At 42.7% G+C, this 26899-nt stretch overlaps 1 long non-coding RNA gene across 1 annotated transcript; it reads right to left on the bottom strand.

Annotated features, from left to right (window-relative positions):
- Window positions 1-13577: 13577 nt before the first annotated feature.
- On the bottom strand, window positions 13578-17815 carry LOC135307401 (uncharacterized). Its single transcript, XR_010368121.1, has 3 exons — window positions 17688-17815; window positions 16847-16958; window positions 13578-13781 (listed from the first exon to the last, which is right to left on the bottom strand). It is a non-coding gene; the product is annotated as an uncharacterized LOC135307401 (long non-coding RNA).
- Between the last annotated feature and the right edge of the window lie 9084 nt (window positions 17816-26899).

Genomic DNA, 26899 nt, shown 5'->3' with positions numbered 1-26899 from the left:
CAATAACGACCTGTCAAACAATTAACACAGCTAATGAAGACTCACCAAGGAACCTACCAGCCACTGGCAGCCACCAGCTGGAAAAGAAGGTTCTGGAGCTGTTGGGTCCCACACCTGGCACCCAAGCAGATGGAAAAGGCACACGGAGTGGGAGATGATGATTAAGGAGGAACAACGTGCAGTGATAACAAGAATTGAGGCAGGAGCCCCGGTTTTGTCAGGTGGGGGGTGTGACCTGCAGGTGACAGAGGACGTGCCAGAACTGCTGAGGTGCCACATAAACCACAGCTCTCCCTGGTGAAACCCAGGCATGTTCCGGCTTTTCTGCTGGCATTGAAATTTTTACTTTCTTCCTTCCAGCAAAAATGAGGAGGGTGAGGAATAGTAATCATCTTGAGAAGTTTGGGATCAGGACATCTCAAATCCGGCAGGAATCCCCTGTGATGGATTTTGGGCTGGTTTGGTTACCTGGCTGGGCTTTGTGAGAAGCACAAGTTGCAGAACTGCACCAGCGATTTTTTCATCAAGACAACAAATTCCACTTGAGCTCCAGCACGACTGGACAATTCGGGAAATCAGGCCATGCATCACTCGGGAATTCCAGATTGATTTTGGAAGTCTGGGTTGCAAAGACCTGAATATTTGCATGTCCAACTTCACGCTGGCTTTGGAATCCAGCTGGGGACAGCGCCCACGTGTCTACCTGGGAATAACTCAGCTTTTGTGGGGAAAAGACTTAATTTGGGGAGAACAAAAGTGTAAGGGAATTGTCAATATTGCTGCTTTTGTCTGAGCTCTCTGCAGGGATTTGAGAGCTGAGAGAGCCGAATTTCACCACAGCTATGCAAAGAGAGCAGTGATTACTGTCCTGCCTTAAATTCAGGGAGCCTGGAGAGATGCTCAGAAAGAAAGGGAGGGTTAAGCAGAAAGGGAAACTGGTGGGTTCTGGTTTTCTGAGGAAGACATCCTCTTCAACTCTGGGATCAGACAAAACAGAGAAGTTTTTGGAGCAATGAGAAAAGGAGTATTTGTATCTTTTCTGTTTATGAATCTTTTAGGCTTCTCCTCAATTACCCAAATATATTAGTGAGCACAGACAAAAAAAAATCAGCCCCAAATTCAGTCTCCATGAAACGCTTTTGAATTCCTGACTCCCCCTTCCTGCATTCAAACACACACAGCTGCTGCTCCAGGCTGAAAGGATTCAATGCTTTTGAAATTCATGGAAATTGTGGAGAAATTCACAGGAACTGCTCCCTCCTGTGGAGCAGCTGCTGAGCAGGAGCTGCTCTGCAGGGCCTGGGGTGGCAGCTGTGGCTGCTCCCAACACCTGCATGGTGGCCACCGTGTCCATCACCTCTGTGATGGCCAAGGATGCCATGGGTGGCTCTGGAATTCCAGTTGCCATTCTGGGAAGGGCCACCACGTCCAGGTGGAGAGCTCCCCACAGCACCACCCAACAGCAGGCAGGTGGGAAAGGGAAAAAGGAAAATACTCATTACTCATGGCAGAAAAATTATTTATTCCTCTGCAAGAATGATGCAAAATCCTCGTGTTTGCCAAATCTAGATGAGAAGGGATGGGGCAACTTACAGCTGTCTGATGTGGTCAGCACAGTCTTGGGCTCTGAATGCCTCGTTTTGAGTTTTAAGGTGGATTTTGCCTTGTGAAAGGCTGGATATAAATGGCTGCAAAATGAAAATATCAGGTTTCACAGCACAGTTTCCTGCCATCATTCCAGTCCTGTGGAAGAGGGAGGGCTGAAGCTTCAGCAGCAGGTGAATTGAATGTGTCCAAGGGCACAGTCCCCACTGGCAGAGCTCTCTTGCTCTCCGATTTTGTCCAGCAGTACCCTGTGCCAGCTCTGCTTTGTTCGTGAAAATACACAGTGCTTAAAGGATCAAACTAAAAATACCCTGATTCAGGGGAAAAAATATTCAAATCACAAATGCAGAGCATTTCCAGGGCTTTCCCACACTCCCTTAAGGAAGGGGCTGCTCCGTGGGGTGGGACTGATCCTGCCGTGGGAGTTGCTCATCACAGCATCCTCCACTCGTAGAATCCCAGTTTATTCCTGAACATCCAGTGCTCCCACACTGCTGAGGGTGCTGGGACAGCCACATCCCCCAGGGACTCAATCCAGGGGCTGGGCTGGTTCATCTCCTCCCCACCTGCTGTCTCAGCCTCCCACGGACACCCTCCTGCTTCTCTCCTCAGTGAGCATCCTCTGAGCCCCCTGTCCTGCTCTTCTCCTCCATTATTTGTTCCTGTGCCTGGGGGAGCTGGGAATGTGCCACTCTCAGAGCAGCCTGGCAGGGAAAGCCATGAAATACAGGTGTGCAAAGGTCACCTTCCACCTCAGCAGCCCATCCTCTCTTACCACGTTTCATCTCATTCCAGGTGAGACCATTTGTGGTGTGAATACGTTTGAGGGAGGCTGACAAACACCTCTGGGCACATGGAAGTTGTCTGATCACATTAAATACATCATTATTAGAGTTAACTTGGATTTCATAGGTGCTGTGGAGTCTCATCTAAATCAGTTTTCTCCACCCTAAATCAGCAGCAGGTCCTGCCTGGGCAGGTTCAGGTGTAAACTGGGCAAGTCAAAAGGGGGAAAACTCAGTGAGTGGAAGCAAGGTACTGTGATTTTTCATTCATTTTTCAATTATTCTTTCCAATTTCCCTCCTCTTTCTCTTTCCTCCCTGGGCAGAAGTTAATCAGCACCTTTGAGCATTCGTTTCCTCCATTCCAGAAACTCTGTGGAAAGGTAGAAGTAGAGAGGCAGAAAAATAATAAAAAGTAAAATATATGCTATTGGCATGCCTGTGCCCAGCAGCACAATTTCTGATGTATTCCTGCTCTTGTCAAACACAAAATGCAAATTTAGAAGGATGTGCAAGAGGCAGAAGAGATGAGAACTTAATAAAAATATCTTCTCAGAAGCAATGAAGAGCCCATCATATCAATGTCCCCCAATCCAGTAAAATAGTCTAGACAGAGTTAAAAGGAAGCAAAGCAATTTTATATTCAGGATATGGTGGCAAAAGAAGGAATGGTGGGAAACAAATGAGTGTAAACTCCTGGTTTTGGAGTGGGAGCTCTGACAGACCTCTGGGACAAGCTGAGGAAGCAGATGCAGCATTGGAAAAAAATCTGAAATGCTGGGGAGGATTTCAATGATTTTGACACTTATAAAATATAATGGAATGATTTCAGAAAAGGTGTTTGTTCCTGGGAAAAAATTCAGTACTCAAAATGTCTGAAAAAGACAGAAACAGGTGGGGTTTAAAATGCTGAAAGGAACCAAGGCTCAGTTCCCAGACCATCTGAATGAAGGACTGGATTATTCTTGTACCAGCCATGAAGTGTTGAGGAGCAAAAGAACAGGTGAATGGGGAGATTTCCATGATTTGAAATGGAATATAATGGATTATCTCTTAAAGCACCTTTTCCCCCCACTCCTGGAAGATTCACATTATTGCCACTCATTTACCAGAATTTAAAATAATTGTTTTCCATTGTGATTTGGCTTTTTAGATGGGTTGGAATTTTTTTGAGGTTTTTTATTATTATTATTATTTTGTTTTAATGCAGTTAAACAAAACCACAAGCAGAGAACAATAAGATACTTTTCATAAGGGTATTTAAAGCCATGGAATCACAGAATCCCAAAATTATTGAGGCTGGGAAAACCTTCCAAGGTCATCAATTCCAAGCTGTCCCCAATCCTCACCTTGTCACTCAGCCCAGAGCACTGAGTGCCACATTCAGTCCCTCCTTGGACACCTCTAGGGATGGGAAAATGCTCAAAGCTGAGGTTCTGGCCAGAAACTTCTGTAAAAACAAATAACATAAAAGAGAAAACTAAAACTCACTAAATAATAACAAAATGTAGGTTGACAAATATATAAATTCACAAAATAAATAACTCCCTGCAGACTGGAAAGGAGCTGCCTGACCCCATTATTTAAAAAAAAAATAAAAAAAAATCTTAGGTGTGTGCTAAAAAAAGATCAAAAAACTTTGCATCATTTTAGAGAGAAAGTCGCCAAAAGTTATTTGAAGATCACATAGGGAAGGAAAAAAAAAGAAAGAGAAAGTCTACAGAATTAAATACAGTCAACAAGATTTCAGAAAAGAAAGGTCAGGCTTCAGTAGGTTTTGCAAATTCTTCAAAAGCATGAATTGCCCTGGGGGTTGCAAGGACCAAATGTTCAGGTTTTCATAAAGACGTTAGGAAAGGCTTATCCTGGGAGCTTGGGGAAGTGTGAAAGCCAAGTCGGGAGCATTTGAAGCAGCTGCCACTTTCCAGAGCTCTCCTCTCAGCTGGGGCACAGACAGCAGCTGCCTTCGGACCAGGAATGTGGAGAGGGAGAGAGGAACCCTCCAAAATCCAAAATATAGCCACAAACTTCTAAAAAGATCTGTGAATTCCCTCTTTAATTGCATGTGACAGGCTGTAGGATTTGTCTTAAATTTGGAATACCAAATTCCAAATTTATTGGAATTTTTTGGATACCAAATTCTAAATTTATTGGATTCCGATGGAATGTGCATAGTGACCAGGATTTGTCCTACACGTCCTCAGAGCTGCATGGAAAAACAGTGATTTAATTATGTTTTAATATATTGTGGCAAAACCAAATTTTAATTAAATAATGGACTGGAATAAAATTGGATCATGTCAAGCACGCGACTGTCTTTAATGTGAAGTTTTCTTTACTCATCTGGTCTTCTCAAATTTCAACAGAAAAGGCAATTTAAAATTCAAATTAAATTTTAAAAAATGAAACATTTTACTCAGTGTGAAGTGGGATGAAGTAACAACTTCAAACCCATTTTTTTCTGGAACAGGGAGATTTTTCTATGGTTGTTTTTTTTGTGTCCTACAGAGATTTTTGATGAATTGGCATTTCTATTTTTTTTTTAAAAACAACAGTGTTGGCGAGTTCTCAATCTGTTCCATACCAAAATTCCTGAAAGCCTCGCACTGTGGCTAGCAGTCAGGGATCCTTTATTAGATCCCAGCCTTCGGCAGAGATTTCCAGACATATGGGGGGAATGTTTGGTGAGGAGGAGAAGATTTTGTCAGGAATAAACACAGCACGAAGAAGGGAGGTGAATGCTGGGCTCTGGGGTGGAAACAGGGAATTTGGGAATGATGATTTCCATAATTTTCCATGGCACTGCTGGAGAGAAGTGGGATAAGGACTCCTAAAGGCCAGGGATTGAAGCAGCTTGGTTTGGTGGAAAATGTCCCTGCCCATGGGGGTGAGATGGGCTTTAAACCTTGCAAACCTTTCTGGGATTCAAGGATTCCATGGACCAGCACAGATGTGGCTCAGCTGGACCACAGGGCAGGTGGGAAAGGGAAGGATAGCCACAGGGAAATGGTCTTCCAGCCATTAAATCACCACCCAGAGGAGGTCAACAGAATGCAAGGGCTAGCAATGTGCCTTCTGCATGCTAAAAAGTGCCTTTAAATGCTGGAATTCAGAGATGGAAACAGAGAAAACTTCAGATGACGATGTACTCCTTGAAGAAGGACTAAAGGATATTTATCATAATACAGCAGACCCCTGAAAAAAGCAGGAATATGTCTGTATCGAAAAAAAAATATTCTTATTTATGTTACAAATATTTCCAGCGTTAATATTTTTCTTGGTATAAAGAACTGCAGAAAATATTTGGAGAATCATTTTCAAGGCACTCACAGTTGGGAAACAGCAGTTCAAAAGATCCTAGTGGGTGACCTCTTAGCCTGGCTTTTTCTTAAGAGAAATAAAATAAACCCAAGCTTGCAAAATAAAACTTGCCAGAAAAGTCCTTGGGAAGCAGGAACTGGTAAGAAATGCATGTGGATAAATGAAATGGAGCATTCCAAGAATATTGCTGCCTCCTTCTTGACCTGAGCTCCTTTGTGCCTGCTCTGCCCAGCTCAGACTCCGTGCCTTTCCCTCTTTGATGGATACACAAACACCAGAAAATAAAGGGCAATTTATTTTGGGACTTAAATTGAAGCCCTTGAATGTAAATGGGTGATCATGTCCCGTGTATTTCCAAGGAAACTGGAATCACTGGATGAGCAGAGGCAGATTTTTCTGCTGGATGCTGTGCTCCTTTGTTTCACCCATGGCATGGACAGGCATGGGAGGCAACGTGGGGCATGGGAAGAGGAAGAACGAGCCCACAGCCCTTGGTCTGAGCTGCTGAACAACCTGCATGGCAAAACAGCTCTGGCAGCTCATCCCAGGCTCATCCCAGAGCACAGCCAGGACAGGATTTCATGGTGAGTTTATCCCAGCCTGCCAGGCTCATCCCAGAGCACAGCCAGGGCAGGATTTCATGGTGAGTTTATCCCAGCCTGCCAGGCTCATCCCAGAGCACAGCCAGGGCAGGATTTCATGGTGAGTCTATCCCAGACTGCCAGGCTCATCCCAGAGCACAGCCAGGAGAGGATTTCATGTTGAGTTTGTCCCAGACTGCCAGGCTCATCCCAGAGCACGGCCAGGGCAGGATTTCATGGAGACATTGGCCCCAGAGCAGCTCTTCACATCCAGACCTTTAGGGCTACATCCAGAACCTTTTGTTTTCCTCTTGTTCTGGCCAGGGTCCTCAGAGCTCTTTCCTTTGTGGCTGAAAGCTGCTTTTGTGTAAAATCTGCTGGGAGTGAAGCCAAACATGCCCTCTGGCTGGGCTGGGGGGCTCAATGAGTGACACAGCCCTGACCCCTGTGGATCCTTCTTTGCCCAGGAGAATTCCAACCTCATAGCCCATCCCCAAGGGATTCACAAAGTCTGGAGGGCTCAGTGAGTGACACAGCCCTGACCCCAACCCCATCCTTGAAGGATGTGGCATTGGCAGGACAGCTGTGAGCAGCTGTTTGCTGCCTCTTGATGGCACACACATTTCTAGGAGATCACCAAGGTACGGCTCCACCTCGGACTTCATTCCCAGCTGGACACAGCCAAATCCAATAAATTCCACAAATTTCTGCCTCCATCCTTCCTGCAGACCCCAGGTTTTATACTCTAGAGCAGCACCACAAAGTTCCTTTCCCCATCCCCGCCTCTCCCATGCCGCCAGCAGCCGGCGGCTTCACCGCGTTGTCCCGGGGATGACTGGAAGCAGATGGAGCAGGGCATGGAGTTGCCCTCATTTTCCATCTGCCACCAGCTACTTTTAGCTCCTCGACTCCCTGGCAGGGCTGGAAATCTCCTGGTTCTCTCAGGCTCCTCCGGCACAGCCGGGCCCCGGCGCTGCCCTCGCTGCTGCGGCGCCTCGTGCGCCGCTCTCCAACTTCCCACAGCTCCCCTGCTTGTTTTCCTGCTCTCACAAAAACAGGTGATGGACTGGAGATGCCACTCATGCTGGATTTATGCAGAACATAAAAACCTACAGGAATTCTCACTAGTTTTTATAAAATATATTTAAATACATGTGGTTGTGGTGTAGTGGAAGACAATAAAAGACAACAAATTTTCTCCAGGGGACATTCCTGCAGAAAGGCCCCTTTTGTATTTGGCTGCCATAAATGCAGCCCTACTGTGCTGGAGCACCCTAAAGCAAAGAGTTCAGCCAATATGTACATATAGATTTCTAGTTTTGATATTTACAAATACCCTTATCAAGAACAAATTGATAAGAGCATGGTGGGACAGAGATCCTGCATTTACCAAACCAGTGTTGAAATGCTGAGTGTTATTTTTGCCATTGTAACCCAGTGAAACATTTATTAGTGCTGGTGGGAGTGCATTCATTTCAGCAGACTTTCCGTGACAAAAATGTTGCAAACACACACAAAATTATTGTTTACTTACTTCTTTATTACTTATTTACCTATTTATAAACTTAATTGGAAAAAACCTCCAATATATTTCTCGTGGTTTCTGCCAGCTAAAGGCTGACCCTTATTAAGGATAAATAATGATAAACACATATCAGGTTATTTTTTCAAATGGTAATAAAGACCATGCGGATAGAGAACATAACAGAAATTAAAATAGAGAATAAAACATCCATGGAAGCTTCAGGAACAGTCCCAGTGATGCTTAATTCTAAAATAATCTACAATCCAGGACCTTGGAAGTCCTGGGGGAAATGTAGTCTGGTAGGCACAAAATATATCAAACCCAATACATATTTACCGTCTAAAAAGCAGAATATTTATGATGCCTGGATCCAAAGTTAGATTTGAACTTAAGCATCCTCCTCAAATCCCAATTTTCTTAGAGATTTTCAGTTCAGGATCCATTTTCAGGTGGAGCGGTTGATATTTATTCATTCATTCATTTGTTTGTTTGTTTGTTTGTGGTATTTCCATCTCCAAATATCAAAATAATTTCAAGCCTGGGTATCATCTCACTGATTTAATAGTCTTTAAGATTGAGTGTAGCTTAGATTGTGTTGAGTATCACAGTTCTCATTAAGAAAAAAATAAAAGAGAAGAATAAAAAAGGTCTAAAAAGGGGGGAAAAGGCAATTCTCTAGATCCCTCCTGCCATGAACGTGGACATTTGCAGGCTTTCACTGCAGCACATTTCCAATGACTTAATAAAGACAACTTCTCCTTTCCTGTCCCTGATCCATGCAGAACTGACTGTGGGGAGCTGAATGTCCTCGAGCTGGGAATAACCTGGGCACAGATCCATGAACTCTGCTCCTCTCCTCCTCCCAGGGTGACCCCTGGGCAGTTTGTCACCTCCACAATACCAGGAATTTCCCAGAAAACCTCAGACACTCTCCAGCTCACGGTCACCTTTTGTGAGCTCTCAATAAAGCTCTTTTCCCCTAGCTTGTGATTAATTTAGAAACAATGTGTTGGGCTGAAAGCAGAAGAAGAAATGAAAAGGAAAGCAGGTTTTGACTTAGACAAGTCCAATGTGTGAAATTTGGCTCATGGCTACAATAGGATATAACATTTAAAATTTTCAAAAAGATGCATTTTAGTCATGTTCATCCAAACAGAGCCACCAGAGGCTCGGACAGGAAATATTGCTCCTGGCTGGATAAAACAAAAAGATAACAGCTGTTTTTCAGAAGGGCTCTTTTCCCCCATTAAAATATTATTTCATTTTTAGTGCCATGAATTCCAAAATGCTGTTTCTTTATCCTAATGGACATATGACTGCTAAAATTACAGAGCTCAGTTACACTTCAAGAGCAATTCAGATTTTTAATCTAATGCATTTTCTTAGTCTGAGTTCAAGAGAGCAATGAACATTTGAAAAAACAACAGACTGAATATTTAAATCTGATGATACTGGATCTTGTTAACCACATATCTGTTTATTATATCTCTCCAAAACACTTTGGTTAAATGAAAATTTTGATTTGAAAATAACTATTCATTCTTGGGGTTTAAACCTGACAATTCAGAAATTCTTTTAATTTGGTTTCTTTTCTTAAAAAATTCTTTCTGCAGATTAAATATTACAGATTTCTCATGGTATGTGGGAACATTTTCCTGCTTATAATTATGAGCTACCTGGTTTAAAGGCTATTTTTCCAATATTATTTCATAAAACTGTGGGCATAAAACCCATCATGAAATATTACTGAAGAATTTTCAACTACTCTTTTGAGTTTGGGAAGGTTTGCACCCATTTTCCTTTCCCTTCTGTTCAAGCTATGTGAGAAACACAACAAAGATCCAAAGTCTCCTCAAGACTTAGATATTCCATAGAACTGTTGGAGAATGATGGTTAACAGTTGAATTAATTTCATTTTGTAGCAGTCTGATTCCTTATTCCACATGTAGGGTTTTTTAATAGGAACAATACACCTCTCTAACAGATTTAGGCCTGCAGGTTTCACAACAAAAAATTCAGGATTGCTGGGATTGTCCAGCCTGGAGAGAAGGAGCTTTGGGGTGACCTCACTGTGGCCTTGCAGTGCCTGAAGGAGAGGACGGGAAAAATGGAGAGAAAATTGACAAAGGATGGAGTGACGGAACAAGGATAGGGTTAGATGGGATAATGGGAAGGAATTCTTCCCTGTGAGGGTGGCAGGACTCAGCAGAGGGTGCCCAGAGCAGCTGGGGCTGCCCCTGGATCCCTGGCAGTGCCCAAGGCCAGGCTGGACAGGGCTTGGAGCAGCCTGGGACAGTGGGAGGTGTCCCTGCCATGGCAGGGGGTGAAATGAGACAATCTTTAAGATCCCTTCCTACTCAAACCATTCAGAGATTCTGTGATGATGTCACCCAAGGTGGCACATCCTGAGCAGGAATTTCCCCAGCGTGGTGGGACAGCCCAGGGAAGGCCATGCATGGACATCTGTGGAATGTTCCAGGATAAAAACAAACATTCCTGAAGCCTGGAGCCAGTGGTGCCAGATGCTGACTGCTGGATGCCTGGGAAGTGAAAAGGAATTGAGCTCTGTTGGGTGATGGTGTCTAAGGGACATAAGTGCAGGTGGCTTTTGGAGGTGGCAAATGAAGAAGGACAAGTGCAGGGAACTGCTGCTGATTCCAAGGGAGGAGATCCAGGCTGAGCAAAGTCAGGCAGCTGCTGCTTAGGGGATATTCGGGGAATGAAGATGAACAACGTCAGAGGAAAACTCCTAAGGAAATGTAAGTCAAACAAAGATATATAATAGCAGAGGATTATTGCAGAGACGATAGAGGGGAATGAAGACAAATAAAGTCAGGCACTTGCTGAGCAGATATTAGACAAACAAAACTGAGTAGAGTGAGATAAGAAAGATCTACAGCACAAACAGTGTCTACAAAAGATTCCTTTCGGTTAGGTCAAGAGAAGAACAACAAATCCTCTTTCCCTACAAACAGATCTTTCTTTCCTCCCCCTATTTCCTGCACAGATTTCCATTTCCCTCCTAAATCCACTAGTTTTTATAATTTTTGTCTCCTCACTTGCTCCATTGCCCTCAGATATTTACATATTGTCATATTTGGCCAGTAAAGACCCATAATTTGGGACTGGATTCTTTTCCTCTATCGTAGCACCACTCAATTTAAGCCATGATGGAACAAAAGCAGAAGGATGTGACTGAGGATGAAATTTGGCACAACTTGCTTTGGACAGAAGTAATGAACAACAGGAGATACACGAAGGACAAGAAAAGCCAAGCAATGATATCTGCTGAGAGGAAAATGAGAGAAGCTAATTACTATAATTACAGAAGACTCCAAAACTGGAATTGTGTGGCCCAGCACTGAGACTGGATTCACAATCCCTTCTGATTACTGATCTGCTTGTGTGAAAATTGTGGGTTTTCAGGGAAAAAAAGGAATTCTGATGTTCTTGAGGAAAAAAAAAAAAAAAGGAGTTAGTCATTAGCTGTTGTCAGGTGCTCTCCACTGCCGTTTTTTTAAGATTACTCTAAAAGCTGGCACAACCACACCTCCAAAGAGAGAGAGAAGCAAAGCTTTAATCGTGGCTCAATTAAAAGGAGCCATCCCCTGGACAAGGCTGACTTTGAGTTTCTCATTGTTACACCACTTATCTCTTGAGGACTTTTTCCTTTCTTCCTCACTAGGGCTGAAGCCTATGCCAAGATGAACTTCTGAACTTCTGTTTCATAAAAAATAAAAAGCTTAAGATATTCTCAGCTTCACTACAGGGAAGACAAGATCTTTGTCTCTGTGCAACATGACCTACCCCAAGCGAGACTTCACAATGTTTCTGCCATGAAAAAAGTACAGAAATTAAAAGAAAGTGAGACAGCTTCAGGACTCAGTGAGGCTGAAATAGGATGGATGAAAATTGATTAAAAGAATTTTTTTTTTTTAGTTGCTTTCAATATAAACATCAATAAGAAGGAGTTTGCAGTTGGAGCCCCAAAGATTATTCTGTCCATTTTCTCATCTTCTTGTCCTGCTGAATTGTGTAAAACAAAATAAAACTCAATTCCCCCAACCCAATGGCATCAAAATTTGACCTTCAGAGACATTGGAGATGCAGTTAATGTCTAGAAAAATGGTTAACTGTGCATAGATAAGAAATACTTCTTTTTGTGAAAGTGAACACTGAGGGATCTGCTGCCACCAAACTCCAACTACCAACCCCACGAGAGAAACCTCCCCAGGAGAAAACACCTCCAGTGCCAGAAAAAGCTGCTGCACTCCCTCAGTGCAGATGTTATCACCTCTGCACAAGTTTATCATGAGACTAAAATCCACATAATTGTAGCTGTTATTATGGAGAGGAGGAAAGCATTTGTTGCACAAAGATGGGAAGAGAATGGATGCATTCAGACAAGAACTGAGCATCACTTTGAGGCAGACAAGCCTTTATTCTTGAGTTTTAAAACAAGCTCTCCATCTAAGTGATAAATTGTAAGTCACCACATCAAGCAACTGCAAGGAAACATAATTATATTTATTCAGGCAAATATGATGTGCCCACATTAGTTTTTCTCTACTGTTGCTGGAAAAAAGGCATCTCAATGTGAGGGCCCAGTGGTTACTGAGCAGCACTCAAAGACATATTTAATAAAATACATAAAAATAGATAGGAACACACAAGAGCTTTGCAGATTTTTAGGTGCAGGGATTCTTGATGAAATACTGTGGCTCACTGCTCCTCAAGGGTGGTTTTCATGTGGGATCAGACAAAAGCTGCTCACTACCAATAAAGCTTTGGATACACACAGTGTTGCAGTGTGTGAAAAAGAAATGTTTGGGTTTCCAAATTTTTTAATTAATATTGTCCCTGCTTAAAGAGAAACCATGAACCCACTTCTCCCACTGGTGTTTCCCTTAGAAATATATTGCTTTTAATGTTTGTAAACTCCCCCCTCACTGCCCATCAAACTCCAGTGCTTTGTTCACAGTTTGATTATCACACTCAGGATGAGCTTCTGTGTCCACTCAGAAAAGGAAGGAATGATTTGCTGATATTAATTGAAGTGGACTGAAGGTAGAAATGGTATCTGCCTGGTGAGAAAGACTGCAGGCACACACTTTCTCTAGCAGGTGCAAGAGAATGGCCTAATTAACTCATCAATAGAGTCTTTTCAAATGTCCTTTTAAGAGTGAATTTCACCTCGGCGCCTTCTCCTGTGTCTTGTGTATCCCTCGAAGATCAATGTTGAAGGATTCTGGAAATGCTGCAAATAGTTCTTTGATATTTGCTCCCCTTCCTCCCAAATCTCTCTTTACTCAAGGTTTCCTCGCAGGCAGGAGTCAGATCAGGCTCAGGGAGTGAATCCATGGAGCAGCTCCTCAGGTCCACAACAGCTTTGGCTCTGCAGGACTCTGCTCCAGAGGCTACAAACTCAATGACCTCATTTTCCAGCTTGGGTGTCCCTAGCTGTGAACCTGCACCTCTGCTCCCATGAATAAATGCCTGCAGAGACTCCTCAGGACTGTTTGTCCACCACAAGTATAAAGGAAATCTACATTTTATTTTTGTGGGTGCCAAATCACATTGATTTTCCCAAAAAGTCTCAAAATATGGAGTCTGTGTCTTGATGACATCAATTAGATAAAGAGGAAATACTGCTTCACCAAAGTTTCATACAAGTTTCTTTTGCAAACAATGTTAATTTTCCTTCAAAACATTGCTGTGAAGTTTTCCTGAAGCTTGAGAAAAACCCAAGATAACTGATTACTTTTAATGGAATTTTTATTTTCCCAAATAGAAGTTTACAGACAGGTCTCCAATCAATGTCTCTGCTATCAAATGCTTCTCTGAGGGACTTGAGGGATCTGCAGATCTCTGTTAAATTCCATTTCATGTTCAGTTGGGAATATCCCGGTCCATCTGCTGTCCATAAAGAATAACTCTCTGATCCATTACCATGGACTTCCCTGCACCTGGGGAGGAGGGAGCACTTTTTAGTTCTTTGTATTCCATCCACCCTGAAAGGATTACATTAATATGTCCCAAAGGAAAGAGAAGAAAAAGAGTATTTGTAGCCACTTTTCCTCACCCCTTCTTAACAATGGCACCTGATTAATAGATGATGAGACAGCATCATTTGAAGATTTTTATTCAAACCGGTTGAATTTGGAAGTGATTTATTTTCTCCTACAAAGAGAAAATAAAGATTTATTTTCTCCTACAAAACCTCTACACAAGGTTTTGTACCCAACAGTCCTGTCTGTCACTGAAGGATATTTGATAAAATATGGAAATCTCCCACTGTCTTGTCCATGCTCTAATCCCTCTTCCCAGGCTGTGCTATGCTGGCAGCTCCCTCTTCCCACTTTGTTATTTGCCTTGTGTTTCATTGTTTACTCCTTGTTATCTTCTGGTTTATATTTCTAAGTAAGTCCTTTAGAGATTTCCACAAGTAGAGGATAAGACCTTGAGAATTTGCTTTTGTCTGTTTAGATGTAATTGTGAGTTATTGTTAAACTCCTCTATAGGTTCTGTACATTTATTGTGCAGGTAGAGCAAATGGAGCTGTCCTTGTCTCCCTCCCTTTACGTGACATTTAACTGCTGCTAAATCAACTGGCCTTAAAATGACTCCATGGAATGTACAGAGGTTTAAATGAACCAATGAACACATAATGCACTTGATTACCTGAAAACAAGTAAGGAAATTTGAAATTATTTTATTTGGAAAGGTATGTAGAGGTCAAGGATATTCTGAGATTGGAAGGGTTGAACGTGGAAGACTTTTGGTTTATTTTTTTTTGTTTGTTTGTTTTGGTTTTTTTGTTTTGTTTTGTTTTGGTGTTTTTTTGGGTTTTGTTTTGTTTTTTTTACTTTAATGGAGAAATTCAATATGGAGTTCAATATTTCAGTATGGAAATGAGAGGAGTGGAGGAGCCTGCTCCTGTTCTTTGCCCAGCCCCATGGTGTGAACGAGCTCAGTTCAGCACATCCAAATCTCGTGAAGGGTGAGCAATCCTTGTGACAGTGCTGCTCCTCCCTGCTGAGCTGGAAATCAAAAACTGGTGGCCAAGAAACCTGGAGAGCACTTCTTGCACTGCTCCGTGGGGTCTCCAGGCAATTTTGAGGGAAGCATCCTTGGCTGTGTTTGGAGGTGGAAGGGCAGAGGACGAGAGGAGCTGTCGGCAGCTCCTGTGCAAAGTGTGGATGCTCCACACTTTGCTGGTCACTGGAAAAAGATGGATGTCCCCAGGCACTGCATTTTACTCAACGTTTCTGAAATGAAGGATTTCCAAACAGTTCTGAAAGAAATTTTTGTGTTGTTTCAAATCTCTGTGCAAAAGCAACAAGGAAACCGAAAGCTGGGAATATTGTTTGTGGTTTTGGGAAACACTCAACATAACAGGCTCTGAAACATGACTTCGGATCCTCAAAAAGAGGAAAAGCAACTTATTACTCAGGCAGATGGTGATAAAACAGGAGAGATTTAGAGAAATAAATTCCTTCCAGTGAGGGTTCTGAGGCCCTGGCACAGGGTGCCCAGAGCAGCTGGGGCTGCCCCTGAATCCCTGGAAGTGCCCAAGGCCGGGTTGGACACTGGGGCTGGGAGCAGCCTGGGACAGTGGAAGGTGTGAAGGGCTGACTTTGGTATTTGCCACCCAAACAAAATTATTGTAGAATGCAGACCTTGTTGGATGATGTTTCATAGAGACCAAGAGTTCTTTATAAGGTGAATTAGACTTTACTGTATTGAGCTTCTAATGGGTTTGACTTTACAATGTACAAGTAGTAATGAAAAACAAATGTCTCAACTCTTTTCACCAAGAAACAAAATGTCATTGCTTTAAAACATCCTTTTTCACAGGAGACAGAAAGACTATGAAATTAAGACAGTATTGTCAGAAAGTTCCAGTGGTGAATTGTGAAAATTAGGCAAAAAATTATCTGCACTGAATCATTTACAATGCACAGACTATGTGGGTGTTGGGTTTTTTTGTAAGATCCATTAATTAAACAGTTGCAATTAATGAAACAATTGAAAACCCCACTTCGTTGACACATGGGTCATAAAGAAAAGAAGTACTAAATAACACATTATTTATTGCTAATTGTTCTTTGGGGTTAGCTTTTCATTTTCAAAGGTTTCCTTGGAGGCAGCTCCATCTTGAAGCATTTCTTGTTTGCTGCCTTCTCAGAAATGAGCATCATTTATGATTAAAAACCAAAGTTCAGTGTCCATCAATATTTGTTTGACGGGAGTAGCTTCATTCTGAATTATCTCCTTGAAGTGTAAAACCACCTATCCATTAATTAATTAAATCTACTCATAGCTCACCACTTTCCACACTCTACTTAATTACCTGCACGTGCATTGAAAGAGGAATATTTTGCAGTTTGGAGCTCAAAGGATTTTGGATATGAATTGAAAGCCTTTAGCCACAGTTAAATGTCACTAACAAAGAAATTTGCAATTTAATAAATGACTAATACAGTGAAAACATTTTATTTCCTTTCCCCCTATTTATTCCAAAGATTCCTATAACATATTTGATGTAGATCAATTTTGCTTCCATGTTTATTTCGTGCCACATTAGTGTTTGCTTCCTTTGCCTTCCTGAAATACCTTTAGTCCAATTTGACTAGAACCAGTCCAACTTCTTTTTTTTTCCTGCAAACAGACATTTATTAAATGCCAAAAATTGGATGATTAATGAAGAAATAATAGTGGGATTCAAAGCAAACCCTCCTAACCTTTGCAGCCCTTTACAACAGGATATTGAAACGAGTGTTTTAAAAGGACCTTGATAAAACCTTTCATGAACAAACAAATCAGATAATATTTGTTGGCAGAAGAATTTGTGAGAAGCAGAAAACTAAATTAACTATCTCTGATTCCTCACCCAGATTTCATAAAATGGTCAATTCACTCAACCAAAGAAAAATTAATTCTGTTCTCATGTTGGTTGCATGAAAACCTGTAAGATCTTTTCCTTTTCAGCTCATTAGAGCTGTAAATCTTCCAAATTCCAACATCCTACCTTTTCTCTTTACAAGCCCTCAGCCATCCAGATTTTGACTTCCACTGGAATGTGAGCCAACAGCTGTTATGCAGATCAGTTCTGTAGCTCAAAAATGAAACTGAAAATCTCACTAAAGGCAGGAAAAATAATAGAGAGGGAATAATAAAAGGACCAAAGAGCAACAACAACTCAGTGGCAGAGTGGTCACCCTGCAAAGCTCGGTTTTAGTGGCACTGAGCGTCTCCAAGATCTCCATGGAGGATCAGTGGGATTTGGACCATCTGGAGATCAGCTCATCATCTGACCCAGCTTTAAAAAATTCCATCAGGAGTCAAACCAGCAGCTCAGTGAGGGCAATTAGACACTTAGTGAGCCAATTTGTTAATGGCAGCTTTGCTAATTTTGGGAGGAGGTTGGCCCCTAGCAGGGGGTTGGAAGGAGATAATCCTCAAGGTCCCTTCCAAGGAACCCAACTCAACCGAAGCCAACCCAGCCCATTCTGGAATGTGGTGATAACACCCAGAATCTCAATGTTATCAGATAAATCCCTGCCTAGGGAGACAAAGAGGTGCAGTGACAGTGTGGCAGTGACACCTCCAGGAGGGCCCTTTGGTGGTGCCTGGGTCCCCATGATGCCTCAGGATTTCAGCTTTTCCATTTTCCATCTATTTGTACTCCTGCAGCTCTTTAGTGTGTAACTCTGAACTCCACACACAGTGGGAGCTGCTGCTTCCCCAGTTTGGGCAGACACAACAATTCCTCTCCAGGCCTGGCAGTCAAGGACACCTCACTGCCTCAGGCCTGAGATGGGAACAAAAGTGAGTTGGGGGAGCAAACTTGGGGTCAATCGCTTCATTACCTGAAGTTGTAATTGGAAGGTTCACTCCCAATATGCAAATGGACCAAACTTATCAAGTGTGAAAACCCTGACCCATCATCCATTTTTGGGTGCAGACCCTGGGGGGCTTTGTCTGCCCTAAATGTGCCTGCAGGCCCTTCAATAAACAGAACAGCTTTTTATTCCCTTAATTCTGCCTGGCCTCTGTTTTTAGGTAATCCCAAAAAGGCATCAGGAACAGTGGAATTAACTGAAGAGAATACAAATTATCTCACAGATTTATTCCTCATACTGACACAATAAACAAATATTGATGGTTTCCCGTGGTGTAATACATCCTTATTCACTGCTTCACAACTCACTCGGAGCTTCATCATTTTCTCTTCGCTGCTTCTAAATGGCTGATTTATCCCATACTTCGGGAAATATTAGTCTGTTTACAGTGCTCAGATAGCAAACAGATTGTGCATCATTGAAGTAACAACGTGGAGACTTGCCATGGTTGATTGTTGTGCTCTTCACCTTGTTTTTCTTTTTCTTATTTTTTTTCTCTTTTCATGCATCAGGGTTTTAGAGAAGAGAGGCAAACTGTATCCACTCTGTAGTGAAGGGAAACGTGATTACAGATTTTTATAAAGACTTTTGGATCCCTTCAGCACCTCAGGATGGCTCCTGCCTTTGGAAAAATGTGATTTGGTTGGTGCAGGACTCAGGAGAAGAGCACAGGTCTGCAAAGCAGAGGAAAATTTGTGAGCCCCAAGGTGTAAACTGAACTGACATCCTGTGGCCGAGGGTAAAATTGAGCTGCAGTTTCGAATGAATGGAATCATAGAACATGAAAAGGTTTGGGTTGGAAGGAAACCTAAAAATCTTCCAGTGCCACCCCTGCCATGGCAGGGACACCTCCCACTGTCCCAGGTGCTCCAGCCCCAGTGTCCAGCCTGGCCTTGGGCACTGCAGGGATCCAGGGCAGCCCCAGCTGCTCTGGGCACCCTGTGCCAGCCCTGCCCACCCTCACAAGGAGGAATTCCTTCCCAAAATCCCACCTCCTGCTGCCCTCTGGCAGTGGGAAGCCATTCCCTGTGTCCTGGCACTCCAGGCTCAATTCAAGCATGTGAAGCCCAAGCACTCCTTGATTGTGGTGTATTCACAATTCAGAGGAGAATAAACAATTTCTCCTACCCTGCAGACACCCAAACTCACCCTTCACCCTTCTCAATGGCAAATACAGAGAGGAACCACTGTGGGAACACTGAGACAGTCCTGTAGGGTAAACATTATTCCCAGCTCTTTTCTTTGCTGTCAGAATGAGAAATGCTCTCATGCATTAAGTATGCAATACTTATTTTTCATAATGAAATGCCCCAAATATTGAAAAATTCTCAGTAGAATTCCTGTAGATTGAATCTTTGTGTGTAGATAAATTGACAAATTTTCATTATGAACTTTCCTAAAGCCAGGATCTTATTTATGGGAATGAAGTGCCAGAGGGGTTCTAGTCCACCTCTGGACTTGCACAATCCCACAGAAATTAAAACATTCTAGTTAAGACCCACAACCACAAAATTAAATTAAAGGTCTTGTACTAATTCTGAGATTTAAAAAACTCTCATGAGATCTGGTATTATTAAAATTTAAATAAATAAAATGCAAGACTGCTGTAAGTTCTCTGTGCAGAAAGAAGAGTGCTCAGATAGCACCAGTGTTATGGATTTTGATTGAAATTACCTGACAGACTTTATTCCATTGTTTCCACCTTATTATGCATAATTGCTTCTAGATTTCAGATTTAGTTTCTTGACATTAACACAGAATATAAATTAGAAGTCACTTTATAAAGTGAGCTCTACTGAGAGCTGAGAGTTTGGAATCAAACTCTATATAGATCAAAATACTCGCAATTTGCTCTGTAGCACTTGAGTTTTACTAAATGAGTTAAATGCTTAAAAAGTTTCTTCCACACTTTCAAACTCAATACATGAAACTGTGCCTAATTATGTTAGTTTGTGCTGTATTCTAATATGTCTGTTAAGTTATTCTATGTAATATATAAAATGAATCAAAGCCTTCCAGAAGGTTTAATTTGCTTTTGGAGCATTTTTGCAAGCAATATGTTAGAAAGTGTATTTCACAGTTTGTTTCAAATGAGGGGAAAAGCAGATCTATCAATGGGAAGTGAAACTATTTTGCCTCGATTATTGATTTTAGAAAGGGGAACATTTTAATTAAATCTCCCATTTGCAATGTAGTGCTCTGGTTTTGCATCTCATTGGGATGAGATGAAGGACGTCTGTCAGAGGTGTGCAAATCACACTGCTCACAAGTCTGGGGCCTTGAAGGCAGGAAAGGGCCACACATGGCAAGAGCTAGAAGAAAACTTCCCAAAAGCCTGCTTGGAGCTCCTCTGGGATTTCTACCTCGCTCCAAGGGCTGAATGATTTAGTCCACAGAGAAAATTGGAATTGGAGGGGGATCCTTTCTCCCCATTCCCACCCTTCTCCAAGACAGCAAGAACATTCTCATCATTCTCTGCCCTGGCGAGGAGCCCCAGGCACAATTACTTTCCTATTTTTATTTTTTGTAGTCCGGGTTCCAGTAGCTGGTGTTTCTGTATGAGTTTGTGTCAAGAAATCCCTACATCCATCCATTTTGTGTGCACCCTGGGGAATGAGGGCTGAGCTGAGGGATATCTGCCTTTGGCAGCTCTGCTCCCCTGGCCAACACCTCCCACCATCCATCCCTCGGCACCTTCACATCCCCCGTGTTCAGCTGGGCAGCATTTCTCTCCTGGGTGCCTTTTGGAGTTCTTTAATCATGGGAAATATTCCAGTTTTAATCCATCTGTGGCTCTGCCTGGAGCTCTGCTGCTTCCTCTGGTCTCCGGGGGGTTGTGTTGGAGCAATCCCACATTTCCACGTCCAGAAATCTGCCCTGAGGACCTGGAGTCCTACACATCATCCTATAAATCCCAATCAGTGGCTTTTTGGCTACTCCCAGGGGTGTACCCAGTGCAGTTGGGTTTGATGGCCCATCCCTTCCAGCTGCCAAACTCTCCTCCAGGAAATCCAACATATTGATATGGCATTGATTTTCACGTGGACATTGGGATGGGATCTGTCTCCTGGAGATCTGTCACATCTCTCTCTGAGACAGACGATTTTATCTTCACGATGTTGCAGGCAGGGAAATCTGTCCCTAAAGCATTCAAACCAAGCCTGTGGGGACCCTGAGGTTGTTTTGGGGGAAGTACAAAAGCCCCAGGAGTTAGAGAGGACAAGGTCATTAGTACTGACATTAGCAGGAATCCTTCAGCTTGGAAAAGACCTTTAAGATCATTAAGTCCTTTAATCATTTCAACACCCGCAGGGCTGGTGGCTCCAGTGCTTCCTTGGAAAACCTTTTCCAACACTTTTGGTGAAGAAATGTTTCCTGATATCCAGCCTCATCTTGCCTTGGTGTAGCTTGAGGCTGCTTCCTCTTGTCCTGGTGCCTGTTCCCTTTTTAAAGCCTGTACTAACTACAGCTCTTACCCAGCTGGATTTTTAATTTTGTAGAGAAGAACTTAATAGAACTCGAATTTTTTATTTTCTCCCATCATAGCAAGACAGCATTAATAAATGTAATGGGATTTTCAGGAGCCCCAATAACACATCTCAGCACTTCTCCATGTCCACCATTTGGAGAAACTTTCCCCCTCCAATATTTTTTTTGAATCTTTTACTGCCCTGTTATCTGACACTCCTGTTGCAGCTGGAATTGCACAGGTGCCACCAGAGGAGCAGAATCCATCACCTGACCCTGGAACCCAGGGACACTTTGGTGTCTCTGCTTCCACCCAAACCACCCAGGACATTCATTCACAGAGGGACACCTGGAAATCCCAACAAACACCCAGCCCAAGCCTCCTCCTGCTCCCTCTGCAGGAGCACCAACCTTCCCCACAACCCCCATGCAGTCCAGCCCTTCCCCACCCCACTGAATCATTTCAGGTGGCAATTCCTCCCTGTGCTATTCCATTTCTGCATAGCTGTAGATTTCCAGCTCTCCTGAACAGTACTGAAAAACATAATAATGCTGCTGCTCTCCATCCAGCTTAATAACACTGAGAGATTGGCTAATAAATCTCATTTTTGAGAAAGAATACATTTGTGATTATTTTGATTTGCTTTCTCCTTTTCCAGATTCGATTTCTCCTGCTTTACACAGCAATTTTTCTTTTCTATATCATGGGGATAGGAAAACAGTTGTTTTCCTTTAGCTCAAAACGGAGATTTAATGTTAAAAATCAGTGGTTCCAACTGCAAAGGCAAAATCACTTGAAATCATTAAAGCTATGGTAACATTAAAGTATTTTCACATTCACAGAAATCTTTTAATAAAATGGTGTTTCAACCCATTTGCAAGATCCATTAGAACCCCAAATGTCTTTTTTCCCACTCCTCTTATCTAAATCATAAACAGTGAGCTGAACTCGTGGCTTGAAACTCTGGAAATAAATTATTGAAGTAACTGAGTGATTTTTCTGCTTCTGATTTCTGTGATCGGCTCAGGATTGCTGCAGGTGTATTTATTATTAATAGCTGTTAATAAGATGTTAATTATCTAAGGCCCACTCCCTGCACAAGGCTGTTTGTGGCAGACTCCTGAAATTATTGAATATTTGCTATTTACAGTGAGGAATTCGTCGTCTGAATGACCTGGGTTGTTTTTGTTTCATGACAGGCAATATAGAAAAATAACCAAAAAATAGGAAATATCTTCGCTTGCATGGAAGTCGAGACAGGTGAAGGAAGAACACCCATATCTCAGTGATGTACAAAAAATTATTCATGAAAATAATAATGAATATTGAAAGATTAAAGGACTGGAATATAACCAACCCCAAATTGGTCTCTGGAATTCAAAGGAGCATATTCAGAATTGCTTTGCAGCAATCCAAGAGCTACTTGAGGCTTCTCCAGTGTGTAACACCCCTTGTAAAATTAGTTACTGCATATGTGAGCTCATGTGCATCCAGAGGAGAGCCTGAGTCCCGAGTGGGTTCCTCTCATTCTCTGATTTGCTGTTCCGTGACTTTTCCTAAGGAATGGCACTTTATCAGCAGGCAGCACACCAGGATGAGAGGGGGAACTCCCACCAGCACTCCCAGAGCTGCCCCACTGCCCCCAAATCTCATTCCTGAGCTGCTCTCCTCTGCTCTGGATCCCTGACACTGCCTCTGGCCTCTGGAGTTTAATATTCCAGCACATCCCTGTATTTATTTGGGGTTGAGCACACAAATCACACCTCTATTTTTCATCTGATTCTACAGCATTGAGCTGGAAGTGAACAGTCTGGGAAGGAGAAAATCTGACCTCAGGTCTCCTGATATTCCCTCCTGGGCTTGCTCTGGGATTTCAACACAGTTACACTGCATTAATACTTGAAAAAACCAGATTTGGCTGGGGTTTGTTGGGGAGGGCCAGGGAAGCAGATGAGTGATTGTTTTAGTAATATCTGAAAATGGCTAGAAATTAAAAATCAAATAACTCCTCTTGAAATGGAAGGCTTGGATTTTTCTGAGGGTTTTATTGGAAGATCTCATTGACAGCAGTGGGTCAGAGGCCGGCCCTGGAAAATGTGTTTTATACCCCAGTGAGTAACCCTGGTGTCTGGCTCCGAGTGGGATGAAACCCTGGCAACAGGAGTTGTCAGATCCATCTAATGGAAAAGCAGGAAAAACAGTAAACAGCACTCAGGACCTCTGGGAACAATTCCTGCCCTTGAACTGCAGGCAGGGGGAAAATCTTTACCTGAGCTACATTTCAGAGCAGGTTTTCTATGGAAACCAGGTCCAGGTGAGCACCAGGACCACATCCTGGAACTGCTGAGCCCAGAGCAGAGGGCACCTGGAGCCAGGTGCCAGCACAGGGTCACAGAGGCTCTCACTGGGGTGTGGGATAAGCTCGGCTTAAATCCACCTGAGCACCCACCTCAGCAGTGTTTCTCTGCTGTCAAAACTATCAAAATGCTCCTTTCACTATAAAGTTCTCCCTGTTTTACATCTCCTGCAGGGCTTGTAAGGGCAGAACAGGAGGAAAGGGCAGGGAGGGGATATTGGGTAAAACTGGGTCCTGGCAGCTCCTGGCAGAGCCCTCCTGGCCAAATCTTCACTGGTTTAGGTACAGGAGAGCTGGAGAGGGACTTCTTCAAGGGAATGGACAACAGGGAATGGATTTGAACTGGAAAAATGTCACTTTAAATGGGATTTTGGGATAGGGTGAGCAGGCCCTGGCACAGGGTGCCCAGAGCAGCTGGGGCTGCCCCTGGATCCCTGGCAGTGCCCAAGGCCAGGCTGGACACTGGGGCTGGAGCAGCCTGGCACAGTGGGAGGTGTCCTTGCCATGGCAGGGGTGACAGTGGATGAGTTTTAAGGTCCTTCCAACCCAAATCATTCTGAGACTCTGTGATCCAGACTTGTTTGGCATCTAAGCAATGTTTAATTTGAAAACTTGTATTTTTCCAAGCTACCACCTCTGTGCAACCCCCAATTGGACTTCAAACTCAGCTGATTAGCCTTCTATCTGTTCAAAAAGCACAAACCTAAATGTTTCTGGGTCATTTACTTGTGTTCATCGACAGCACTAAGCATGACCTCTATTCCTGAACGTATTTCAATGTGCTAAAATCAATATATCCACAATCAATCCTTCCATTCAACTCCAAGCTTAAGAAATGCAGCTCAAGGTTCTATCAGACCAAAAGTTTGTCTGGTTCATTTCTTAAATGAGCTCCACTCTGCTGTTATTTAATTTTGGCTCTGCACAAAAAGCAGGTGAATGTCCCAGAGCCCACACCCCCCACGGCCTCCTAAAGGATAACAAACCCAGCTTGGAAGAGGTTATATGCAAAAAGTTAAAGGAGACAAATGAATAAAGATTTTTTTTTTCCTCGTTCTGAATTACATACAGTAGAAATAGGAGCCATTTATTATTTTGTGGCTGAAATAGAGCTGCCAGCATAATCAAGGCAATACTTAGATAACCCTCAGGAGAGATAAGCAATAAAAAGTGCCCTGCAAGCAATATTGCCTCCTAAAGCACCATGGCCAGATGGATCTACAGCTGAATTTCATAGAGCATCAGTGATAAATTACTTCCAATTTCATCTGTGATTTACAAATATTCTTTGGAGACTAAAGAAATGTCTTCTTATTTTAATTAACCACCATTGCTGTCTTCTCAAAACAGGGTGAAAATCTCAAGTGCAGCTGATTCCAACCCTTTCACCAAAATCTGAGCTATTAGCTCAGAGAAAGGCAGAGTTATGCCTCCTTATCTTGCACAAACTGGGTTTATTCTGGGCAAATTTCTAGCAGATGGTTCCCAGTGTCTAATGAATACAGCAGACCATTACAAATGGGACACGAGATACACTCAGATCAAGGAATTTGAAAGAGAGTTTAAAAATACTTCAGAAGTTCAGGAAAATGTAGTTAATTTAGACTCAGGTACTGCTAATGACTTGAATTAAAACAACAAGACAGAAAATGTTTTCAATTTGAAATGAAACTCATTTAGCATCTAATAAGCCTCCCTCTTGTTTGAGAGCTTTGCCAGAACTCCTGGAGTAGCTGAACAGGAGCTCACTTCACTCTTCCATTAAATACTTTGTGTGAAAATGGAAGAGTAATTTCTTTTTTTAAAAAAAGAATATAAATAGAAGTAGGAAAAAAAAAGAAACTTGGATCATGCAATCTATTCTTTGGGAACTACAGAAATAAAGATTTGGGGTTAAGAAAAAAGGTAGCAAAGTTGAGGAGAACTTCCCAGCTGCAGGAATAAAAGAGGTTTTTGAGCAGATGTTTCCAAAATGTCACTTCCAGGCTCCAGGTGCTGAAGGCCAAATGAATGGGATATAAAAATAAAAGGTGTGCTGGGGTGGGGAGGCAGGGAAAGGGTGAGGGTGGCTCTGTGGTGGCTGCTGCTTTGGGATATCACAGAGTTACCATGGGATATCATGGGATTTCCCCCAGTTCACCCCAAACTCCTCCAATCTCAGCTCATTCCTCAGCTGTGAGTACAGCACAGGATGAGTGAAAGGTGGCTGCAGGATGAAACTGTGTGAGGCAGCTCCTCTTTAGGCATCTCCAGAATATTCTGGGCTCGCTGTGGCAAGGTGACAACAGGATGGCTTGGAAATTCTCTCTTTTTCCAGCCCGTGTTAAAACACCATCAGAGCCTTGCTGCTCCTTTACTGCCTGCTCCAAAGCAGAAAATGGGAAGGAAAATGAGGTTTGTACCTGCCCCAAGCACCCCAGCTGTCTCTGCCCCCTGTTTCAGGGCAAAAAACATTTCTGAGACAATGAAATGAAATGTTTCAGTCCTTTTCCATGAAGAATTTCCCCCTAATATCCAATGTAAACCTCCCCTGGCACAACTCGAGGCCTCTCCCTTCAGTCCTGTCACTGGTGCATGCCATGTTTGTGCAATGTGCAAGTGACAGTGTAAAACTGATAACACCTGCTTAGAAAAGTGACTGACAGAGCTCTGTTGCATTTTTAATGACAAGAAGTGTAATTTCCTAAAGAGATGGATACAAAAACCTGAGAAAGCCAATAGCATCCTATTTGTCATTAAACACTCTGAAATGTCTTCAGATGAAAGCAAAATCCCAGGGTGGTGTGTGGGATGGGAATGTCTCAGGGAAGTGTATTGACAGTGCAAGTGGTTTAATCAGTTAAATTATCATTTTGTACAGAAAAAAGGCAGATTTGCTTAATGACCTCACCACTCCAGGGAAGGAAGAAGAAATTGTCAATAAAAGCAATTACGAGTTAAATGAGAGAGGCAAGCACAGTACAGGATGGGTCTTACCTTCTTTTTTTTAAATATTTTTCTTTCATTTGTAATTGCAAATAATTGTCCTGACAGAAAGCAAGGATGCCTTACAACAGGTCAATAGTGGAAGATCACCCTGAAGATAAACACAGTTAGGTAGAAAAGAAAATTCAAGCGATGGCTCCTGAAGAGGCTCTTCCTGTGTGATAACAGGAAAGCTTTTATTTGGCATAAAAAGTGATTTTGATGGTCTCAGATTTAACCTACAGGGGAGGCAGAATTCTTGCAAGATTTCAGGCCCTCCTATCAGCATGAACCCTAAAGATCCATTTTCATGTGGTTTAGAGCTATTTTTACCCTGTGAGCTGCTTCCTCAGCAGGTCCATCCCTCCAGTGCCACGTGGGAACTCCCAG

The sequence above is a fragment of the Passer domesticus genome, chromosome 9, assembly GCF_036417665.1.
Source record: "Passer domesticus isolate bPasDom1 chromosome 9, bPasDom1.hap1, whole genome shotgun sequence".
NCBI lineage: Eukaryota > Metazoa > Chordata > Aves > Passeriformes > Passeridae > Passer > Passer domesticus.
Note: the sequence above shows the minus strand (reverse complement) of the source record. Positions and strands in the feature narration are given on the sequence as shown.